The sequence below is a fragment of the Eleutherodactylus coqui genome, chromosome 1 (assembly GCF_035609145.1).
Source record: "Eleutherodactylus coqui strain aEleCoq1 chromosome 1, aEleCoq1.hap1, whole genome shotgun sequence".
Lineage (NCBI taxonomy): Eukaryota > Metazoa > Chordata > Amphibia > Anura > Eleutherodactylidae > Eleutherodactylus > Eleutherodactylus coqui.
In genome coordinates this window covers 196884294-196902559 of record NC_089837.1, presented here as the reverse complement: position 1 = coordinate 196902559, position 18266 = coordinate 196884294, and positions in this window count along the sequence as shown.

The following is an 18266-nucleotide window of genomic DNA, read 5'->3' as shown; positions in this document are numbered from 1 at the left end:
GTACCAGGATGTCCAGTCTGGCAAAGCGAGAGCTGTTGCTTGTTATTGGATCTCTGCTCTGACTCATAGAAAGGGATATCCTGTGGCTTATTTCACTAGGATTAAGCACTGTGCAAATGTTTTGGGAAGGTTTCGAAAAAAAATGCTACAAAGTGAGCGTGGATTCACACAAGCGAGAAAATGGTGTTATATTCACTGGATTTTCACCTGAATGTGATAGTCAGTAAAAAAGCAGATTATGAAACCAATGATTTTCAATGGTTTCCTTCCCACCTGCGATGTTTTCACTCATGCGATGTTGAGAGAATTAAAAATCGCGTCCTGCTCTATCTTTCTGCGATGTGCCATTTTTAAAATCTCCCATGTTTTCCGAAGGAGGCTTCTTTTTATCACATCGCAATGCAACAAGCACGCGTTGCAATGTTGGCAGCAATGTGATGCGAGACTATTCTCCAAAAAAAGCATCGCTGGTGCTCAAAAATCACAGGAACAAAGACATGATTTTTCCATGATTTTCTCACGGCAAAATCGCTATTGCCTGGGTGAAACACGCCTAAGAATGCTTTAAAAAATAAAAGTGTTAATAGTTTATTTTTGTTAACCCTTTAACGACCAAGTGTGGTAAATTTGCCTAGTCCTGGGCTTTCATCCTGGCCGATAGAAAACGTATGGTGCAGGATTAAAGCTTCTGATCTTGCTATCAAGCAAGAGCAGGTCGGATCCTCAGTTGTCAGACACAGTCAAGGACCTGGAGAAGGGAGAAGCGTTTTTAAACTGATTCTGCCTTCTCCTTTCCAGGCTACATAGTGCTCAATGAGGGCTATGTAAAAAAAGAGACTACTGTCACTATAGGGGGATGCATTTACCTGTAAGTGGGGCTTCTATGGATGCCCCAGCTATAGTGGAAAAGAGTGTACTTAAAAAAGATAATAATGTGAATGTCCCTCAGAGGTCTTACATGACATCATCGGGGTCATACAGGTAAAAAAATAGCTAAAAAAAAAATAAATAAAATAAAAATGTATACATAAAAAAGAAAATCACCCACTGCCGACATCAACCCAAACCGTCGCTGTATGTGCCCTGAAATCACAAAATATACAAATTATATATCAAAACGTCCAAAACAAAATGAGGAACCCATTCCTGTGCTTTATTTTAGAGCAAAAATATATTAATTTAAAAAATAAACTGTAAATTTCAAAAAATCATTATTACTCCAATTTTCCTAAAATAATGGAAAAAAAGTTAGTGAAAAAAGATATTAAAAATAATTTTGCTAGCTGTAGAAAAAAAAATAGGGCAGTAAAACCATCACATGGGTAAAATCCCCCAAAAGTGGCCCTTTAGAACCCAAACACCCTGGTCCAAGATGCAAAGTGAATGAACAAAAGAGAAATCTAAATCAAATATTTTGTGTGACCACTAGAGATGAGCGAACGTACTCGGCCACGCCCCTTTTTCACTCGAGCACCGCGATTTTCGAGTACTTCTCTACTCGGGTGAAAAGATTCAGGGGGTGCCGTGGGTGAGTGGGGGGTTGCAGAGGGGAGTTGGGGGGAGTGTTAGAGAGAGAGCCCCCCCTGTTCCCCACTGCTACCCCCCACTCCACCACGCCATCCCCCGCTCCCCGGCGCCCCCCGAATCTTTGCACCCGAGTAGCCAGGTACTCGAAAATAGCGACGCTCGATCGAGTAAGTACTCGAAACGAGTACGTTCGCTCATCTCTAGTGACCACCCTTTGTCTTTCATACATCAATTCTTCTACGTACATTTGCACACAGGTTTTGAATGAGCTCAGCAGGGAGATTGTTCCAAATATCTTGGAAACCTAACCACAGATCCTATGTGGATGTAGGTCCCAAAGACTCAATGCTATTTAGATTAGGGCTCTGTGAGAGCCATATCATCACTTCCAGGACTCCTTGTGGCTGAAGTCCATGATGCTATCCCATTGCTTTCAATGGGGTTGGCACTGCGCTGGCCCCATTGAAAGAGGTGGGTTGTAGGCTACCCCTGCAGCAATGATTTTCAGGGAAGGGCTTGAAATATAAGCCCTTCCCTGAAAATTATCCCTTAGCTATAAAACAAAAGTAAAAAAAAGAATTATACTCACCTAGAAGAGCCAAACAGTCTTCTACTGTGTTCTGGAGGGCGGGGATTGAAAAGTCCCCAGCCCCAGAAAGCACTGGTCTCATTGGCTGAGCGCTCAGTCAATCACTGGCAGCACTCAGCCATTTATTGAATTCATGAATGGCTGAGTGCTGCCTGTGATTGGCTGAGCACTGTGACCAATCAAAGGCAGTACTGAGCTGTCAGTCAATGGCTGAGCACTGCCTGTGGTTGGCTGAGCGCTCAGCCAATGAGACCAGCGCTTTCTGGGGCGGGGTTTTTTCAATCCCCTGCCTCCATAATACAGAAGAAGACTGCTGTACTGGAGAGAAGAGCCGGACAGCTTTTCTAGGTGAGTATAATTTTTTTTTTTACTTTTTTTTACAGATAGGGGTGATTTTTAGGGAAGGGCTAATATTTTAAGCCCTTCCCCGAAAATCATCGCTGCGGGGGTTGCCTGCAACCCACTGCTTTCAATGGGGCAGCAGCAGTGCCAACCCTATTGAAAGCAATGGGATAGCATCACGGACTTCTGCCACAGCTGTGACAGCTGTGGCACAGGATTCCTTCATCCCTGCGGTCCCTGCGGGGATGAAGGAATCCTCTGCCATAGCTGTTACATCTGTGACAGCTGTAGCAGAAGTCCACAATGTACTCCCTATGTTCTCGATGGGGCCGGCGCTGCTGGCCCCATTGAATACACTAAATAATTTTGCAGAATTTTTCTCTGCGCTGCGAGGCTTGAGAGTAAAAATCGCAAATAAGTATGAAACCATTGAAAATCATTGGTTTCATAATCATCGCTCTCGTATCGCAAGTAAAAATATCGCTAGTGGGTAGGCACCCTTAACAATACTACCTAAATTGAATTAGGATACTGACATGCCTAGAGCAGGGGGGGAAGGTTTATGATTCAAAGAGCACTAAATAGAAAATCAGCGTGTCTTGTACTTCTTCCACAGTAATAACACAGTGTATTGGCTTTCCCTGCAGTGATTTTTTTTTCTTTTTAGTACATAACACAAACCATTTCACATAAAAATAAATCACGTGTAACCTGTTCATATCAAAAGGAATAATAGAGCAGAAAACATTTGTTATGATCTTTGCATTACAGTTCACTATTGCAAAAGAACTACAAAAGACTAAATAAAAATATATGTATGTTTAATAGATCACAATGTCCTGTTTATTCTTCAACTATGAAATGGAAAACTACTCATTCAGATTACTCACAAACCGTGTCTGCCAAAAACATCCTCAAAGCTCTACTTGGGTAATACTGTAGGAGTTCTTTTTTTTTTATTTTCCACTAAAATAAAGCTGAATCATTTCTAAAAACAAGTCATTGGAACAGCAAAATCTGGAAACATACGGAGGTAGAAGGTGCTGCTACGTCAGTAAACTGGATGAAATAGAATAACAGTCATACTACATGCTCAGAGAATAGGGTGAGGTTTGCAGAGAGATATTCTAAGCAATAGGTGTCTTTACACGTTTTCTGCACTGTTAGCAATCTTCATAATTACAATCTTCCATTTTTGTTGGGTGAGGAAAATAGGCTCACTGATGTTTCAAATGAGGAACACAAAGAAAGTAAAAATTAATCATTTAATTCATAAAATATGACAGTAAGAAATAGTAAAGTAAAAATAAGCTCTATTTACAAATTATTTGTTACAGATATCACATTTAACATTTGATGAAGTGATGAGTGTTGGGGTTAGGGTAACTGATTTCTCAAGTAGACTTGTGTTTTGCGAAACTGTCGCCAAGCAGGTAGGGATAGTGTAGATCTGCAAAAGAGGAGGGGTGTTTATATGTTAATTTGGGTTGGATGAGGATGCGTGTAATACAAGGTTAGCAGCAGTATTGCTAGTGTAGGGCTGCATGGAATAACAGCAGTCCATAGTCTGTGAAAGGTATTTAGAGTACAATCATAAAACAGTTTAAAGTCTTCTGATCTATCTGCATGGATACCATGGTTTCCATTATAGTTTACTTCCATAGTTAAAGCGACTCTCCGGTCTTGGACAAAGAAAGATGACAAAACCGCTTCTTTGACTACTAGATTCGGGCGACCCCCGAATCTTTTCACCCGAGTAGTGAAGTACTAGAAAATCGCGGTGCTCGATTGTGAAATCGGCCTTACCGAGTACGTTCGCTCATCTCTAATAATAAATCAACTTGCATTTGGTTGTGTTCTATATGCTCTTATTGACAACACATAAATATAATGTTTGCTATTTTAATTCAAGTATGATTTGCTAATTAATATTTCTATGTGTTGATTAACATAGTAAAGAAGACTTACGATGTCTACAAAATCTATCAACTTTTATTAAGCCTAGCTATTAAAATCTTAATGTACTGCAAATATTCTGATAAATTAGTATCAGCAGACATTCTATCCTTTGATCACTGGGGATGCTGTATTTTATTTCTCCCAGTTTGGTAGATATGGCCTCAAAATTACTACTAAACCTCAAAACACTTATTTGAACAGACTGAGATAAGACATGTTTTATTAAGAGCCCTTTCAGTCTGCATGGAAATGTGCGGCTCAGTGGATCACAGTCAGCGACAAGATGCAGCAGCCAACGTGAGTTGCCATGTGAACTAAGACCACACTGAAGGCTTTGGGACTCAGAAATAAACAAGTAGGAAATAAAAAATGAGGTTGATTCACTCACTGCTTTCCAGAAAGAAAGCCTTTTCAAAACAGGTCACATTGGCAGAAAACTGCTCATTTAAACTAATTTTCACTCAAGCCTAGTGCTCTAGCTAAATGATTAAACTGGGTTATAGTTGTAGATGAAAGCAAAGACTTAAAAATGTACTTTGCTAGTATCTCACACTGTTAGGAATACATTCTCTGTTTGTTCTCAGCAGGAAGGCTTAAGTTACAATGAACTGGAAATAAATATACAAAGCATTTAATAATATGTGAAAATATTTGCTCTCTTCCTAGCTAAATTACTGTGGATAGGAAAAACTTACCTATACTATGTCTTAGGCCACTCTTACAATCTGCTTTTTACCGCGGTACAAGGCTGCCATTGATTTCAATGGGGCCTTGCAGACCTGCGATCAACTGCATGAGTTAGAGAGGCCTTAAAGGGATTGTCCAGTTGCAAACTAGTTATGGTCTATTCTCAAGACAGGCGATCAATATTGGATCGACTATAGTCTGTCGCCCAGGAAGCCCTGCTGATTAGCTATTTGCTCCGTCCTGTGCACTTATATATTATGCTGATTTCTGCAGGAAGCAGAGAGCTCCGTTCTTATTGCAGTGGCCAGGCAAGGTGTTAGAGGCAAAGTTTCCATTCACTTCAATGAAAATGTTTCCTGTAATACCACCTGGGCTACGGCAGTGAGAACGGAGTTGTTTGCTTCCTGCAGAAATCAGCTCTGTGCATGAGTTTACTGGCCCAGCTAACAGCTGATATCAGGCAGCAGACCCTCGTCAATCCACTATTGATGACCTATCCTATGGATAGGAGGTAACTAGGGATGAGCGAGTATACTCGCTAAGGCACTACTCGCTCGAGTAATGTGCCTTAGCCGAGTATCTCCCCGCTCGTCCCGAAAGATTCGGGTGCCACCGCGGGGCGGGGAGCTGCGGGGGAGAGCACGGAGGAACGGAGGGGAAATCTCTCTCTCCCTCTCTCCCGCCCGCTCTGCCCCGCTCCCCGCCGCAACTCACCTGTCAGCTGCGGCGGCCCCCGAATCTTTATGGAGGAGCGGGGAGATACTCGGCTAAGGCACATTACTCGGACGAGTAGTGCCTTAGCGAGTATACTCGCTCATCTCTAGAGGTAACTAATTTACAACTGGACAACCCCTTTAATAGTCTATACTGGTGTCTTTTAACATTTCAAAGTCAAGTATGCCCTAGTCAGGGATGTACCAACCCCGCACTTTCAAGGAAGCAATCTGGGGTTGATGCCTTGTGTGGGGAGATGACAGGCTTCTGCTTCTTGTCTCTGCCTCTTCCGATTGCATTAAAGAACAAAAATGTGAGGAACTCTAGTCCTAAAATGATTTAATTTGATCCTAGTTTCAATCCTTACCCCCACTCCTAACAAGTGACCAGCAATGCTTAAAACATCTCCAACTCCTCAACAATGTCCATGATGTATAATCCCAATCTTGATTTTAGATGGGAGTAACTCAGCTGCAACTTAAATCTCCTCCATTTCAAGTGACTATCAAAGTGTCCGCCAAGCTCCTGTGACAAGTGACCAATCCCCCCTCAAGAAACATAGCAGTAAGATAAGAGAGAACAGTCCTGTGAAAACTTGGCAGCAACAGCAGTGGCAAGATCCAAGCTGAAGAGGCAGGAGTACGGGGGGAATACTGTCTGGGCCACTTCATGAGCTTGGTGGGCTTTAGAAGCCAGCATGCTTACTCTATAAATATGCTGGTTCACACATTAGTAGTCTGGCAACAAACTTTAAGTCTGTAAGATAACTTAATCATTTTTTCTATCTGCGTCTCGTATGGTTAAACCTTGAGAAACACTGGTTTTTGACAATAATTCAATTGCAACTACTATAGAAGAAAGAATACTCTCTTTTCTATTTCATCCTACTGTTCTCCCATGATATAACTGCTCATGTTCTCAGCTCTACAGAAAAAGCATACTAATTTAAAATTTCCCTGCTCCTGAGTACCAAACATAACCGAGAGCTGGGATATTTCAATAGATAATGGCGATCACATAAAAGTGAAAAAAAGGTCATGGAGAGTCCCCGGTCATGTGATCGCCGTTAGTCATGGTCCCCAGTCACGTGATCGCCGTCAGTCAGTGGATAATCACGTACAACTTTAAAAAACTGTTGAAGTTTAAGAGTTGTTTCTGTAAACAGGACAAATAGGGGTATCCATTTTGGGTTGAAAGTCTTCATTCATGTGTGTGCTATACAAAAAAAAGCTGTTTTTAAAATGACACAATTGCCAAGAAAATGAAAATCATATTTTTTTCCTTCTGCTTTGCTTAGATTCATTCAAAAGCCATGCAGTCAAAATACGCAGTACACCCCTAGATGAATTCGTTAAGGGGTCTAGTTTTCAAAATGGGGTCATTTCTGGGGGTTCTCTGTCGGTTTGGCCACTCAAGGGCTCTACAAGTGGGCAATGGGGCCTAAAACACCTTCAAGCAAAATGTCTGTTCTGAAAGCCGCGGGCTGCTACTTTTGTTTTGGGCCCTGTTGTACAGTCAGACATAAGATTTAGGGCCACAATGGGTATGTATCTGAACACAGGACAAACAGGGGTATCCATTTTGGGGTGTAAGTCTTCATTAATATGTGTGTTGTACAGAAAACTGTTTTTAAAATAACACAATTGCCAAAAAAGTGAAAATCGTATTTTTTCCCTTCTGCTTTGCTTAGATTCATTCAAAAACTGTGGGGTCAAAATATGCAGTACACCCCAAGATGAATGCATGAAGGGGTCTACTTTTCAAAATGGGATCATTTGTGGGGGTCCTATTGTTTTGGCAGCTCAAGGGCTCTACAACTGTGCTATGGGGCCTAAAACACCTCCAAGCAAAATGTCTGTTCTGAAAGCCATTGGCTGCTCCTTTCGGTTTGGGCCCCGTTGTGCATATAGACATAAGATTAGTACCACAATGGATATGTTTCTGAACAGAGGACAAACAGAGGTATCCATTTTGTGGTGCAAATCCTCATTTTCATGTGCAGTATAAAAAAAATATGTCTTTTAAATGACATTTGCAAAAATATGAAATTGGATAAATTTCTGAAAAAAACGGTGGGATTAAAATACTCATGACATCGCTCAGTGAATATATCAAGGGGTTTAGTTTTTAAAATAGTGTCATTTGTGGGGGTATCTATCATTCAGACTTCTGTGAGCCTTTGCAATCTTGTCTTGGTGTGGAAAAACAAAGTGTTCCTCAAAATGTTAATAAGTAATGTTAAATTTGTACGTCTCATAAATGGTAAAAAAAAAAACTAAAAGTTTTTCAAATGTGCATTCATAATAAAGTAAACAGATGAAAATATATATCTTATCAAAAATGTGTACAGTATGCTTGCATAAATTTGCAATATTACAGTTAAAAATATGAAAAGATTTTAAAAAATCTAATCTTTCTCAATTTTGGCACTTTTAATAAATATACACAAACTAATAATTATTGGGAAATTATAGAACCAGTGTTTCTGGTGGCGCAATGCACCACACACCTGTTCTACATGGTACATGCATTATGATCCACACACACCCCACACAGCTCTACTACATCCATTCTGGTTCCCACACATTACACACACAGCTCTACTGCTTGCATGCTGACCCCACACATTACACACACAGCTGTACTACATCCATCCTGACCCCACACATCACACACACAGCACATTACACATATAGCTCTATTACATTCATCCTGAACCTACACATTACACTCCCAGCACATTACACACACAGCTCTACTACATCCATCCTGATTCTCACACATGACACACACAACTCTTCTACATCCATCCTGACCCCACACATTACACCAATAGCACATTACACACACAGCTCTACTACATCCATTCTGACTCTACAAATTACACACACAGCTGTACTACATTCATCCTGACCACACACATTACACATACAGCATATTACACACACAGACTTACTACATCCATCCTGACCTCACACATTACACACATCACATTACACACACAGCTCTATTACATCCATCCTGATTACCACACATAACACACAACTCTACTACATCTATCCTGATTCCCACACATTACACACACAGCACATTATACACACAGCTCTACTATATGCACACTAATTCACACACATCACACACACACAGCTGTGGTACATCCATGCTGGTTTCCAGACATCACCAGCTCAGCAGACTCCTGGATACAGTAATCAGCCCCTGGTCATTTGATCCCTGACTCCACTGATCTGTAATATAAATATGTACATAAGCTCTTAAAAGGGTTGATATGTAGCAGGCATTCATTAAGTACCTTTATATAGAGTAACTAAAAATTTAAACTAAATAGTAAAATAGTAATTCTCAAGTGAAATACACTTGAAAGATCATACATATGATCTATAACATTTTAAAATAATATATTGTTTATTTGTTCTCCCTCAACCTATACTATTGGTGCACCATTCTTAACCCTTACTAGAGATGAGCGAACGCGTTCGTCCGAGCTTGATATTCGTGCGAATATTAGGGTGTTCGGGATGTTCGTTATTCGTAACGAACACCATGCGGTGTTCTGGTTACTTTCACTTCCTTCCCTGAGACGTTAGCGCGCTTTTCTGGCCAATTGAAAGACAGGGAAGGCATTACAACTTCCCCCTGCAACGTTTAAGCCCTATACCACCCCCCTGCTGTGAGTGGCTGGCGAGATCAGGTGTTCGCCTAATATAAAAGTCGGCCCCTCCCGCGGCTCGCCTCAGATGCCTGGTGAGTTAGATGAGGGACAGTGCTGTTTATACCGGAGCTGCTGTAGGGAAAGAATTGGTAGTTAGTGTAGGCTTCAAGACCCCCCAAAGGTCCTTATTAGGGCCACTGATAGCTGTGTGTTGGCTGCTGTTAGCAGTGGCATTTTTTTTTTCTCAAAATCGGCTCTGCAGAGCGTTGCACCTGGCATTAGGGACAGAAGTGCTGCATAGGCAGGGAGAGTGTTAGGAGTGAGTGTAGCCTTCAAGAACCTCAACGGTCCTTTCTAGGGCCATATTTATCCGTGTGCAGTACTGTCCAGGCTGCTGTTAGCTGTGCTGCATTTTTTTTGGGCTTCTCAAAATCGCCTCTGCAGAGCATTCCACCCTCCATTGATACTGCAGGGAAAGAATTGTATAGGCAGGGCCACAACACAGTTATTATTCATAGAATATACGCAGTGCTGCCTTTTGGTGGAAAAACAAGTGAAAACAAATCTATTTGTCCAGCCTCTGTCCGTCCTAAGGGCGGTGGACACGTGTGAGCTGCGTGAAAAACATTGCTAAATCATACGCACCCAGCTACGCTTTACTGCTGGCTTCGCCATTTGCTTTCCTTAATTGGGAAAAAAAATACCTGCTCTGCCAGAGTTATAATAACTCTGCTACCCTCACGTTCTGTGACACATTAGCAGGGACACAGCACAGTTATTAAACTTCTCATGTTCATTGAATATACGCAGTGCTGCCTTTTGGTGGAAAAACAAGTGAAAACAAATCTATTTGTCCAGCCTCTGTCCGTCCTTACGGGCGGTGGACATGTGTGAGCTGCGTGAAAAACATTGCTAAATCATACGCACCCAGCTACGCTTTACTGCTGGCTTCACCATTTGCTTTCCTTAATTGGGAAAAAAAATACCTGCTCTGCCAGAGTTATAATAACTCTGCTACCCTCACGTTCTGTGACACATTAGCAGGGACACAGCATAGTTATTAAACTTCTCATGTTCATTGAATATACGCAGTGCTGCCTTTTGGTGGAAAAACAAGTGAAAACAAATCTATTTGTCCAGCCTCTGTCCGTCCTTACGGGCGGTGGACACGTGTGAGCTGCGTGAAAAACATTGCTAAATCATACGCACCCAGCTACGCTTTACTGCTGGCTTCGCCATTTGCTTTCCTTAATTGGGAAAAAAAATACCTGCTCTGCCAGAGTTATAATAACTCTGCTACCCTCACGTTCTGTGACACATTAGCAGGGACACAGCACAGTTATTAAACTTCTCATGTTCATTGAATATACGCAGTGCTGCCTTTTGGTGGAAAAACAAGTGGAAACAAATCTATTTGTCCAGCCTCTGTCCGTCCTTACGGGCGGTGGACACGTGTGAGCTGCGTGAAAAACATTGCTAAATCATACGCACCCAGCTACGCTTTACTGCTGGCTTCGCCATTTGCTTTCCTTAATTGGGAAAAAAAATACCTGCTCTGCCAGAGTTATAATAACTCTGCTACCCTCACGTTCTGTGACACATTAGCAGGGACACAGCACAGTTATTAAACTTCTCATGTTCATTGAATATACGCAGTGCTGCCTTTTGGTGGAAAAACAAGTGAAAACAAATCTATTTGTCCAGCCTCTGTCCGTCCTTACGGGCGGTGGACACGTGTGAGCTGCGTGAAAAACATTGCTAAATCATACGCACCCAGCTACGCTTTACTGCTGGCTTCGCCATTTGCTTTCCTTAATTGGGAAAAAAAATACCTGCTCTGCCAGAGTTATAATAACTCTGCTACCCTCACGTTCTGTGACACATTAGCAGGGACACAGCACAGTTATTAAACTTCTCATGTTCATTGAATATACGCAGTGCTGCCTTTTGGTGGAAAAACAAGTGAAAACAAATCTATTTGTCCAGCCTCTGTCCGTCCTTACGGGCGGTGGACACGTGTGAGCTGCGTGAAAAACATTGCTAAATCATACGCACCCAGCTACGCTTTACTGCTGGCTTCGCCATTTGCTTTCCTTAATTGGGAAAAAAAATACCTGCTCTGCCAGAGTTATAATAACTCTGCTACCCTCACGTTCTGTGACACATTAGCAGGGACACAGCACAGTTATTAAACTTAGATTATTCATTCACTAGAGGCAGTGGGGCCTTTCGTTTTCCAAAAAGGGAAAAAATTATATTTGGCCTGCAGTCTTGCGCCAATTTATTTCCTGCCTGTGAAATCAAATCACTGGTAATACAGCATGCTGAGGGGTAGGGGTAGGCCTAGAGGACGTGGACGCGGCCGAGGACGCGGAGGGCCAAGTCAGGGTGTGGGCACAGGCCGAGCTCCTGATCCCGGTGTGTCGCAGCCGACTGCTGCGCGATTAGGAGAGAGGCACGTTTCTGGCGTCCCCACATTCATCGCCCAATTAATGGGTCCACGCGGGAGACGGTTATTAGAAAATGAGCAGTGTGAGCAGGTCCTGTCCTGGATGGCAGAAAGTGCTTCGAGCAACCTATCGTCAACACGCAGTTCTGCGCCGTCCACTGCTGCAAATCCGAATCCTCTGTCTGCTGCTCCTCCTTCCTCCCAGCCTCCTCACTCCACTACAATGACACCTGCTCAGGAGCGGGAACACTCCCAGGAACTGTTCTCGGGCCCCTGCTTAGATTGGGCAGCAGCGGTTCCTCTCCCACCAGAGGAGTTTATCGTCACTGATGCCCAACCATTCGAAAGTTCCCGGGGTCCGAGGGAAGAGGCTGGGGACTTCCGCCAACTGTCTCAACAACTTTCTGTGGGTGAGGAGGACGATGACGATCAGACACAGTTGTCTTGCAGTGAGGTAGTAGTAAGGGCAGTAAGTCCAAGGGAGCAGCGCACAGAGGATTCGGAGGAAGAGCAGCAGGACGATGAGGTGACTGACCCCACCTGGTGTGCAACACTTACTCAGGAGGACAGGTCTTCAGAGGGGGAGTCAAGGGCATCAGCAGGGCAGGTTGCAAGAGGCAGTGCGGTGGCCAGGGCCAGGGGTAGAGGCAGGGCCAGACCGAATAATCCACCAAGTGTTTCCCAAAGCGCCCCCTCGCGCCATGCCACCCTGCAGAGGCCGAGGTGCTCTAAGGTCTGGCAGTTTTTCACAGAGACGCCTGACGACCGACGAACAGTGGTGTGCAACCTTTGTTGCGCAAAGCTCAGCCGGGGAGCCAACACCAACAGCCTCACCACCACCACCATGCGCAGACATATGATGGCCAAGCACCCCACAAGGTGGGACGAAGGCCGTTCACCGCCTCCGGTTTGCCCCCCTGCCTCTCCCCCTGTGCCCCAACCTGCCACTGAGATGCAACCCCCCTCTCAGGACACAGGCACTACCGCCTCATGGCCTGCACCCACACCCTCATCTCCGCTGTCCTCGGCCCCATCCAGCAGTGTAGTTCAGCGCACCGTTCAGCTGTCGCTTGCGCAAGTGTTCGAGCGCAAGCGCAAGTACGCCGCCACGCACCCGCACGCTCAAACGTTAACCGTCCGCATAGCAAAATTCATCAGCCTTGAGATGCTGCCGTATAGGGTTGTGGAAACTGAGTCCTTCAAAAGTATCATGGAGGCGGCGGCCCCGCGCTACTCAGTTCCCAGTCGCCACTACTTTTCCCGATGTGCCGTCCCAGCCCTGCACGACCACGTCTCCCGCAACATTGTGCGCGCCCTCACCAACGCGGTTACTGCCACGGTCCACTTAACTACGGACACGTGGACAAGCACAGGCGGGCAGGGCCACTACATCTCCCTGACGGCACATTGGGTGAATTTAGTGGAGGCTGGGACAGAGTCAGAGCCCGGGACCGCTCACGTCCTACCCACCCCCAGAATTGCGGGCCCCAGCTCGGTGGTGGTATCTGCGGAGGTGTATGCTTTCTCCACTAAAGCACCCTCCTCCTCCTCCTCCTCCTCTGTCTCGCAATCAAGATGTGTTAGCAGCAGCATGTCGCCAGCAGTCGGTGTCGCGCGGTGTGGCAGCACAGCGGTGGGCAAGCGTCAGCAGGCCGTGCTGAAACTACTCAGCTTAGGCGATAAGAGGCACACGGCCCACGAACTGCTGCAGGGTCTGACACAGCAGACCGACCGCTGGCTTGCGCCGCTGAGCCTCCAACCGGGCATGGTCGTGTGTGACAACGGCCGTAACCTGGTGGCGGCTCTGCAGCTCGGCAGCCTCACGCACGTGCCATGCCTGGCCCACGTCTTTAATTTGGTGGTTCAGCGCTTTCTGAAAAGCTACCCACGCTTGTCAGACCTGCTCGTAAAGGCGCGCCGGCTCTGCGCACATTTCCGCAAGTCCCACACGGATGCTGCCACCCTGCGCACCCTGCAACATCACTTTAAGCTGCCAGTGCACCGACTGCTTGCGACGTGCCCACACGGTGGAACTCTACGCTCCACATGTTGGCCAGGCTCTATGAACAACGTAGAGCTATAGTCGAATACCAACTCCAACATGGGCGGCGCAGTGGGAGTCAGCCTCCTCAATTCCTTTCAGAAGAGTGGGCCTGGTTGGCAGACATCTGCCATGTCCTTGGTAATTTTGAGGAGTCTACCCAGGTGGTGAGCGGCGATGCTACAATCATTAGCGTCACCATTCCTCTGCTATGCATCTTGAGAAATTCCCTGCAAACCATAAAGGCAGCTGCTTTGCGCTCGGAAACGGGGGCGGGGGAAGACAGTATGCCGCTGGATAGTCAGGGCACCCTCCTGTCTATTTCTCAGCGCGTACAGGAGGAGGAGGAGGAGCATAAGGAGGATGAGGAGGAGGGGGAAGAGACAGCTTGGGCCGCTGCTGACGGTACACCGGCTGCTTGCCTGTCATCCTTTCAGTGTGTATGGCCTGAGGAGGAGGAGGAGGAGGAGGAGGAGGATCCTGAAAGTGATCTTCCTAGTGAAGACAGCCATGTGTTGCGTACAGGTACCCTGGCACACATGGCTGACTTCATGTTAGGATGCCTTTCTCGTGACCCTCGCGTTGCATGCATTCTGGCCACTACGGATTACTGGGTGTACACACTGCTCGATCCACGGTATAAGGAGAACCTGCCCACTCTGATTCCCGAAGAGGAAAGGGGTTCGAGAGTGTTGCTATACCACAGGACCCTTGCGGACAAGCTGATGGTAAAATTCCCAGCCGACAGCGCTAGTGGCAGAAGGCGCAGTACCGAGGGCAAGGTAGCAGGGGATGTGCGTAGATCGAGCAGCATGTACATCCCAGGCAGTGCAACAGTCTTTAAGGGCCTGGCCAGCTTTATGGCTCCCCACCAAGACTGTGTCACCGCTCCCCAGTCACGGCTGAGTCGGCGGGAGCACTGTAAAAGGATGGTGAGGGAGTACGTAGCGGATCGCACGACCATCCTTGGTGACGCCTCTGCCCCCTACAACTACTGGGTGTCGAAGCTGGACATGTGGCCTGAACTAGCGCTGTATGCCCTGGAGGTGCTTGCTTGTCCTGCGGCTAGCGTGTTGTCGGAGAGGGTGTTTAGTGCGGCTGGGGGAATCATCACAGATAAGCGTAGCCGCTTGTCAACCGACAGTGCCGACAGGCTAACACTCATCAAGATGAACAAAGGCTGGATTTCCCCAGACTTCTGTTCTCCACCAGCGGACAGCAGCGATACGTAAGCAATACGTAGGCTGCACCCGCGGATGGAAGCTACGTTCTCTCTCACCATCCAAAACGGGGACATTTCTGCTTCATCAATCTGTGTCTAATATTCCTCCTCCTCCTCCTCCTGCTCCTCCTCCTGAAACCTCACGTAATCACGCTGAACGGGCAATTTTTCTTAGGGCCACAAGGCTCACTCAAATAATTTTTCAGAACAATTTTTATAAGTTTCAATGCGCTTAAAAGCATTGGAACTTTAACTTGAACCAATTTTTCGTTACACTGGGCTGCCTCCAGGCCTAGTTACCACTTAAGCCACATTAACCAAAGCGATTAATGGGTTTCACCTGCCCTCTTGGCTGGCCATGGCCAATTTTTGGGATGTACATTAGTACTGTTGATACAGCAATTTTTGTGGGCCCTCGCCTACAGTGTAATCAAATTAATTTTTAGGCCACCTGCATTACAGCTGACGTTACCTCAGCTGTGTTGGGCAATGCAATGGGATATTTTTGTGTACCGCCGGTGGGTTCCAGGGAGCCACCCATGCTGTAGGTGCACACTGAGTTTTTAATACATCTGTACACTTCTAAAGAACCCGTCTGACTGGGGCATGCAGTGTGGGCCGAAGCCCACCTGTATTACGCACGACATTACTACCTCAGCTGTGTTGGGCAATGCAATGGGATATTTCTATGTACCGCCGGTGGCTTCCTGGCACCCACCCAGGCAGTGCGTCCACAGGGAGTTTAACCTACATGTGTCCACTTGTAAAGAACCCCAGTCTGACTGGGGCATGCAGTGTGGGCCGAAACCCACCTGCATTAACCCTTTCCAGTCCACTGTGTGACCTGTGAAGACATTAGGGTTTAAGGCTGTACAGCTCCGTTGTTGGTAGACGTCCGTCGGGGTTCTCTTACTGTATATTGCCAGCCTCTCTGCTGTCGGAGCCTATCCTACGTGTCAGCTCATGCAGTACTGGCTTTAGCCAGCATATAGCGCCGTTGTATAACAGCAGAAAAAGAGTAAGCCCCCTAGGAAAACCATATACAAATTGGATTGGAAAGGGTTAAGCACAACATTACTACCTCAGCTGTGTTGGGCAATGCAATGGGATATTTCTATGTACCGCCGGTGGCTTCCTGGCACCCACCCATGCTGTAGGTGCACACGGAGTTTTTACTACATCTGTACACTTATAAAGAACCCCAGTCAGACTGGGGCATGCAGTGTGGGCCGAAGCCCACCTGCATTAAGCACGACATTACTACCTCAGCTGTGTTGGGCAATGCAATGGGATATTTCTGTGTACCGCCGGTGGGTTCCAGGGAGCCACCCATGCTGTGGGTCGACAGGGACTTCACAATAGGGAGTTGTACCTGCCTGTGTCTATGAATTAAAAAGCCCGGTCTGACTGGGGCATGCAGACACCTTGACAGAATGAATAGTGTGTGGCACATAGGTTCCCCATTGCTATGCCCACGTGTGCAGCTCCTGATGGCGGTGGCACAGGATTCTATTTCTCATTGCTTCTGTACAGCATTGTGGGCTATCGCTCCGCCACTTTTAAAGAGGGTCGCTGCCTAGCCGTGCCAACCTCTGCAGTGTGTGCCTGCGGTCCCTCGTCATGGCAGACGCAATTCTAAATAGACATGAGCGTGGTGTGGCATGAGGGCAGCTGAAGGCTGCCCAGGGACACTTTGGTGTGCGCTGTGGGGGGGGGGGGGAGGGGGGGGCGGTGGGCAGCATGTAACCCAGGAGAAGTGTCAGTGGAGTGTCATGCAGGCAGTGATTGTGCTTTGTTGGAGGTAGTGTGGTGCTTAGCAAAGGTATGCCATGCTAATGAGGGCTTTTCAGAAGTAAAAGTTGTTGGGAGGGGGGGGGGGCCCACTCTTGCCGGTATTGTGGCTTAATAGTGGGACCTGTGAACTTGAGATGCAGCCCAACACGTAGCCCCTCGCCTGCCCTATCCGTCACTGTGTCATTCCCATCACTTTCCTGAATTGCCCAGATTTTCACACATGAAAACCTTAGCGAGCATCGGCGAAATACAAAAATGTTCTGGTCGCCCATTGACTTCAATGGGGTTCGTTGTTCGAAACGAACCCTCGAGCATCACGGGAAGTTCGTTCCGAATAACGAACACCCGAACATTTTGGTGTTCGCTCATCTCTAACCCTTACCCTTTCCAATGGACACAAAATTAATTAGATATACAGTTGTCCAGAAGTGTTATATTGAAACAATAGCCACCAAAGAATAAAGTAGGTAATATAAATGAGTGTTTACTGTCTATGTATCCATCTTTATGACCTTCTTAGATATAGCTATATTTTCAATTATATATAATGTATAACATATGCACGTTGTCTGAAGGCTGTTGGAGATGCAGTTTGGAAAAGTGGTTATTCATAGATAATTTAAGTATATGGAGGTTATATTTATGGAGATAGTATTGATGGTAAAAATGCACTAACATATATTATATGGTGAAAGGTATGTAGACAGCTGACCATCACATTTCTATGAGCTTGTTGGTGTTGGGGCAATCCCTTAATTTAGATGATACTCAAGGGTTATCAAATTCTCACCAACCAGGTATAGCCAATTATCTGTACGGTGCACTTAGAAGAACACAACATGGAGCAATTAGGCCTTGTTCCAAAGCTCTTCTGAAGGAAGTAACCCACTCACAAGGATTGTTATTACAAAAAGTAGAACAAAGAAGTGGATAATAGACCAAATTAATATAGACAATGCCCTACTTAACACCTTTTTGCAGTGCTAAAATAATGAATTATTATAAAAATTTGATAATACATAATATGATGCTTGCATACATTACTACTTTTGATAAGAAGTACCAAAATTCTGATAGAATGATTAAATACGATCTTCCCCTCAACCTTAAAAACACACTGTTTCCATGAGCTTGGGACTATATGTTAACCCTTGAATAACAAGTGTAACACAAAATACTTAAAGGGGTTGTCCCGCGCCGAAACGGTTTTTTTTTTTTTTCAACAGCCCCCCCGTTCGGCGCGAGACAACCCCGATGCAGGGGTTAAACAAG